This window comes from Berghia stephanieae, chromosome 7, assembly GCF_034508935.2.
Source record: "Berghia stephanieae isolate SIO BIC M18660-M18661 chromosome 7, UCSD_Bste_1.3, whole genome shotgun sequence".
NCBI lineage: Eukaryota > Metazoa > Mollusca > Gastropoda > Nudibranchia > Aeolidiidae > Berghia > Berghia stephanieae.
In genome coordinates, this window is record NC_088366.1 from 18,842,748 (window position 1) to 18,849,225 (window position 6,478).

The 6,478-nt window shown below is 31.9% G+C and overlaps 1 protein-coding gene across 2 annotated transcripts in view; it reads right to left on the reverse strand.

Annotated features, from left to right (window-relative positions):
* Positions 1-6,478, reverse strand: part of LOC144976838 (tyrosyl-DNA phosphodiesterase 2-like) — a 64,940-nt gene that overhangs the window by 23,019 nt on the left and 35,443 nt on the right. The gene's annotated exons all lie outside the window — the stretch shown is intronic.

Sequence of the window (6,478 nt, forward strand, 5' to 3'; positions counted from 1 at the left end):
GAAGACATAATTTCAAAATATTAGTTTGTAAAGGATCTAAATCACATGACGTCGAGGGAGATGAACAAATTATTTTAGAAATCTCTACTTTCGTTGTTTTTTTAATACAAGAGAGTACCTGTGAACCCGAAAAAGGGTGGAAATTTATATCTTCATTTTGCAAGAGATCCAAATTGTTCCGAATTTCCGATATTTTTCCCGAAAAGAAATTTGAAAATGCATCCGGCTGTTTTTCTACCGGGTTATTAGTGGGTAGACACATGCCCTTTTCTTCCCCTAAAAGTTCCTTTGAAACAGAGAAAAATTCCTTAGTGTCCCTTACTGATGATAGTTTCGTGTTATAATAGTTTCTCTTAGCTCTTCTGCAGGTGCTTTTATATATAAATATATATATATATATATATATTTTTTTTTTTTTGCTATATATATCGGTCAATCTCAAGACCCGATTTTCTCCACGATGCCTCAGCATTCCTCTTTTCCCTTTTGGAAATTTTTTCACTCTGGTTAACCCACGGGGACGGTTCATATATATATATTATATATAATATATATATATATATATATATATATATATATATATATATATATATATATATTATCTCTCTCTCTCTCTCTATATATATTATATATATATAATATATATATATTATATATATATATATATATATATATATATATATATATATATATCCTTTCTTTAAAAAATATAGCCTTGTGGAGAACATTGTGCTTATTTGAGTCAATAAAAAAATTGATACGGCGCACAACTCTACTGAAAGATTTGAAAATTAGAAATGTATTTTTTACAGATAGATAAACAGATAACTTATTTTCCTTTTATACTTTAAAGTCAGTTTGAAAGTTCGTTGAGTCAAACAGATATCATAAAATACGTACCGACGACATAACACTCTCAAAAACAGCCAATCTGGACACTGTAAAAAGTTGTCAGTTTGTACGCAAACCGTTGCATTCGAAATAATGTATTCACTTAATTACTTTACGGAATTCAGATCTACACTAAGTTTTCAACAGTTTTCATCTATTTATGACATCAAGTATTATTATTGCCCCTATGACATCATTTTTGTTGTTATAGTTACTGGACATATATTTAAAATCTTGAATTAATTTATTATTATTATTATATTATTATTATTATTATTATTATTATTATTATTATTATTATTATTATTATTATTATTATATTACTATTATTATATATTATTATTATTATTATTATTATTATTATTATTATTATTATTATTATTATTATTATTATTATTATTATTATTATTATAAAAAAATAACATCGGTACCATTCAATGTGTTATCGTCGTGCATTTATATGTAAACGTCGATTGTTATCATTTTATAATATTTTATCAATATCATCCGTTTATTCGTTTACCGCGTCTTTGTCATTTTATTGGGGTTCTTTTCTTCTTCTTTTGTTGTTGTTGTTTTTCAAAAACTTCCTGTCCCATCATTGTTTATGTTTATTTACCTTATCTACGCCATTCACACTACACATCTCTCATTCGTCCTTAGTGTCTTATTCGTCGTGTTTTGTTGATAAAGGGTAAATCAGAAACGCCTACAGTATGTCTCCGTCTATTAAATTGAGGCTTACAATTCAACACTTATCGTTATTTTTTCCTTCGAGCTTCAAGCAGCAACATTTTCATTAATCAACCAGCACCGCCAACGGAGGTGCATAAAACGGTGCGTTTCTGTACACCTCCAGTGAAGGTGCATAAAAACGGTGCGTTTCTGTACACCTCCAACGGAGGTGCATAAAAACGCCACCAAAAATGATCACCAGAGTGCTGTAATGTAAGGTAAGTTCTCGATCCCAGGATCGTCTTTCAACTCTGCTCACGTCTGCTACTTCAGGTTTATTTTAGCAGTTGATTTTCTTACCACAAGCTGTTTTCACACACGGACAACTGTATGTTGCTGTGTCACGGGTCAGAGGCTATAGCGGCTTACACTTAATGTTGGGCCACACAGAAAAATCAACAGAGGAGTTACAAAGACAACGTTGTTTACCAATCTGCCCTCATTAAATGATGGCGGGTACAATATCGAATCAAAATAGTTCTGTCCCCGCGAAAATGCAGGCCTCTTACTAGTATATATATATATAAAATGAAAACAAACATTTCTAACCCCCTCCCCTCCTCCAAAAAAATATGTATATATAAAACCAATCAACTATACTGGCGCAGTCTGAGAAAACAAGTTTTAAAAAATTGGCCACAAGGATCGCGTCTTTGAAATATTGCCCGATTAGCATCAAGACCTAGGTTTGAGAGTTTTTGACGAAAAAAACAAGCAAACAAACACCCCCCCCCCCCCACCACAAAAAAATAGACAAAAAAAGAACAAACAAAATAAAAAAAAGAAGAAAAATCAAACAAAAACAAAAAACCCAAAAAGTAACACAATCCCCCCCCCCCCCCCAAACAACAAAAAAAAAAAAACAACAAACAACTTAACAAAAAAAAAACACAAAAAAAAAACCAAAAAAAAAAAACCCAAAGAAAAACAACAAAAAATACAAAAACAAAAAAACAAAAAACAAACAAAAATATAAATAAATAAACTCAACAAAACAACTTGTTTTAATCAATCGGTATTTGAAAGACGAGTTTTCTGGCCAAGATCATTAAAATAAAATTATATTAATACTTTTGGCCATAAAGGTCGGACGGCGCAGTACCTCCAACGGAGGTGCATAAAACGGTGCGTTTCTGTACACCACCAGTGGAGGTGCATAAAAACGGTGCGTTTCTGTACACCTCCAACGGAGGTGCATAAAAACGCCACCAAAAATGATCACCAGAGTACTGTAATGTAAGTTAAGTTCTCGATCCCAGGATCGTCTTTCAACTCTGCTCACGTCTGCTACTTCAGGTTTATTTTAGCAGTTGATTTTCTTACCACAACCTGTTTTCACACACGGACAACTGTATGTTGCTGTGTCACGGGTCAGACGCTATAGTGGCTTACACTTAATGTTGGGCCACACAGAAAAATCAATAGAGGATGTACCAAGTTACAAGGACAACGTTGTTTACCAATCTGCGCTCATTAAATGATGGTGGGTACAATATCGAATCAAAATAGTTCTGTCCCCGCGAAAATGCGGTCTTCTTACTAGTATATATATATATATGTATGTATGTATATATATATATATATATATATATATATATATATATATATGTATGTATGTATATATATATATATATATATATATATATATATATATATATATATATATGTATGTATATATATATATATATATATATATATATATATATATATATATATATATATATATATATATATATATATATAATGAAAACAGACATTGCTAACCGCCCCCCCCCCTCCTCCAAAAAAAAAAAAATGTATATATAAAACCAATCAACTATACTGGCGCACTCTGAGAAAACAAGTTTTAAAAAATTGGCCACAAGGATCGCGTCTTTGAAATATTGCCCGATTAACATCAAGACCTAGGTTTGAGAGTTCTTGACGAAAAAAACAAACAAACAAACACCCCCCCCCCCGCCCCCCCAAAAAAAAGGACAAAAAAGAAAAAACAAAATTAAAAAAAAAGAAGAAAAATCAAACAAAAACAAAAAACCCAAAAAGTAACACAATTCCCCCCCCCCCTTCCCCCCCAATGAACAAAAAAAAAAAAAACCCAAAAAACAACTAAACAAAAAAACAAAACAAACCAACAAAACAAACAAACAAACAAAAATATAAATAAAATAAACCCAACAAAACAACTTAATCAATAGCTATTTGAAAGACGAGTTTTCTGGCCAAGATATTAAAAAAAATTATATATTAATACTTTTGGCTATAAAGGTCGTACGACGCAGTACCGCAACTTAATAGCTGCATCGATAGTGTCGTAATCTAATCAGCAAGCAGTTGTCTCGATTCACACGATGTTCACATATTCCTTCTTTGCTCAATTCAACAGCACGATTGGTCGTTTCTCCAGCACAGACAATGTCGTGCATTTTGAAATTAATCACATTTTATGTCTTTTTAAAATTTTAAACTCTCTTTTTTTGTATGGGATCGAACCATAAAATTATGCATCCATTAAATATTAAAGCGAATATGAGTTGATTTTTTGATTTGATTTATTTTTAAGGGTTTTACGGCACTTGCAAAACATAAAAATCATATCAGCGCCAGTAAAATAGGAAGAAAATGGGATAGTATAAAAATTCTGTAATTACAATTAAAGCACCCATGAAGAGGTAAGACAAAGGGGAATTGGTTCAAATAGGAAACAGATGTAGATTCCAAGAGCACACTATCAAAGTAATTACGTTTGAAATCACATAAAAGTCCCAGACACCAGCACAAGATCCCACTAATAGGAATACACTCAAATGTTTACCAATCATCCTTTCTTAAAAAAATATAGCATTGTGGAGAACATTGTGCTTATTTGAGTCAATAAAAAAATTGACACGGCACACAACTCTACTGAAAGATTTGAAAATTAGAAATGTATTTTTTACAGATAGATAAACAGATAACTTGATTTCCTTTTATAATTTAAAGTCAGTTTGAAAGTTCGTTGAGTCAAACAGATATCATAAAATATGTACCAACGACGACACTTGACTCCCAAAATCAACTAATTTTGACACTGTAAAAAGCTGTCAATTTGCGTCATCTATTTATGACATCAAGTATTATTATTACTTCCGTTGTGTTGTTGATTTAGCGGTGATCAGTGTTGTTATGTATAATTGCGTATATGTTTGTGTGTGTGTGTGTGTGTGTTTGTGTGTGTGTGTGTTGTGTGGCGTATACATGTGTGTGTGGGTGTTGGCATTTTTCAGCAAATCGTGGCATTCATAGTGATATTATTCACTTGATCACATGAAGGTATTTCAGTCGCCATTTTGATTCTTTTTTTTACTTTTTGGGTTAGCTCGAGATCGGAGGATATTTCTTTTTCTATTAAGGTTTGTCATAAATCTTAGTAAAGGTTCTAGGATGTTTGTTTTTCCATAAGTTAAGTAAAGGGAGACATTCCGAAAGCTCCCACATCCCCAGTATTCTTTAAATTTGTATTTTCACCGTTGATATTTTGTCAGGCATTTATTTATTCAATTTGTCATTATATAGAAGTATTTTAAAAACTCTAGAACAAACCTTGATAGATTTGTGAAAGTTTAAAATTTCCTAATTTGACCATTGTTTTGATTTTCGGCCGCCATTTTGATTTGTTAAATATTGAAAGCTAGTGCAAAGCAGCCCGAGAGTTGTTTTTTTTCTATTAGGGTTAGCTCGAGAGGTTAGTCATAAGTCTTATTAAAGGTGCTAGGGTGTTTGTTTTTCCATAAGTTAAGTAAAGGGGAGACATTCCGAAAGCTCCTACATCCCCGGTATTCTTTAAATTTGTATTTTCAACTTTGAACTTTTGTCAGGCGTTTATTTATTCAATTTGTCATGATTTTTTCTATTAGGATTAGCTCGAGATCAGATGATTTTTTTTTTCCTATTAGGGTTAGTCATAAGTCTTATTAAAGTGCTAGGGTGTTTGTTTTTCCTATTAGGGTTAATTAAAGGTACTAGGTTTAATTTTTTCTTGGGGTTAGTTGAGGGAAGATATTATTAAATATATTATTGGGCCACACAGAAAAATCAACCGAAGATATGCCAAATTACACAGACAACGTTGTTTACCAATCTGCCCTGATTAAATGATGGTGAGTACAGTATCGAATGAAAATAGTTCTTTCCCCGCGAAATTGCGGGCTTTTTACTAGTATGTTTAAAAAAAAAAATACATAACAGAGATGTTTTACAAGGAAAAATTAATATCACTATACATTTGACTGTTTTCCTCCCAGATAGGTTATCCGTCTCGGGCCAGAACAAAACTAAGTAATCTCATTCCAAGACAAAGACAGAAAGCAATTTGGAAAACAGATATAGGGAGATAGAAATAGAAGGCACAGTAAGTGCCTCCCTGCCCACTATGGGAGAATATGAGTTGAGACAAAATCATACATACACACACACACAATAAATATATAAATATATATATATATATATATAATATATATATATATATATATCTCATGATTTTGTTTCAATTCATATTCCCCCCCCCCCCTGTTTTTTAAATAGCCATTCCGGCTAAGATCTTGTCTGCGTATTTCTCTATTTTTATTTATTGAAGTGAGCACCACACATTCTACTTTCAGATGGCACTCTTGATTCGATTATATTGTAATCGTCAACTCATAAGATATGATTTTTAAAAAATCAAAGCGGTGTGTATATAGTGCAATATCCACGTTAATGTCTCTTATTCTTAGTTTTTTTCTTAATCCTCTTCGAACCCACGAGCAAAACAGTGTTGAGTGCTCAAAGCGTTTTACAAAAAGAGTCCCTGACCAACAGCAACACGTAACATATA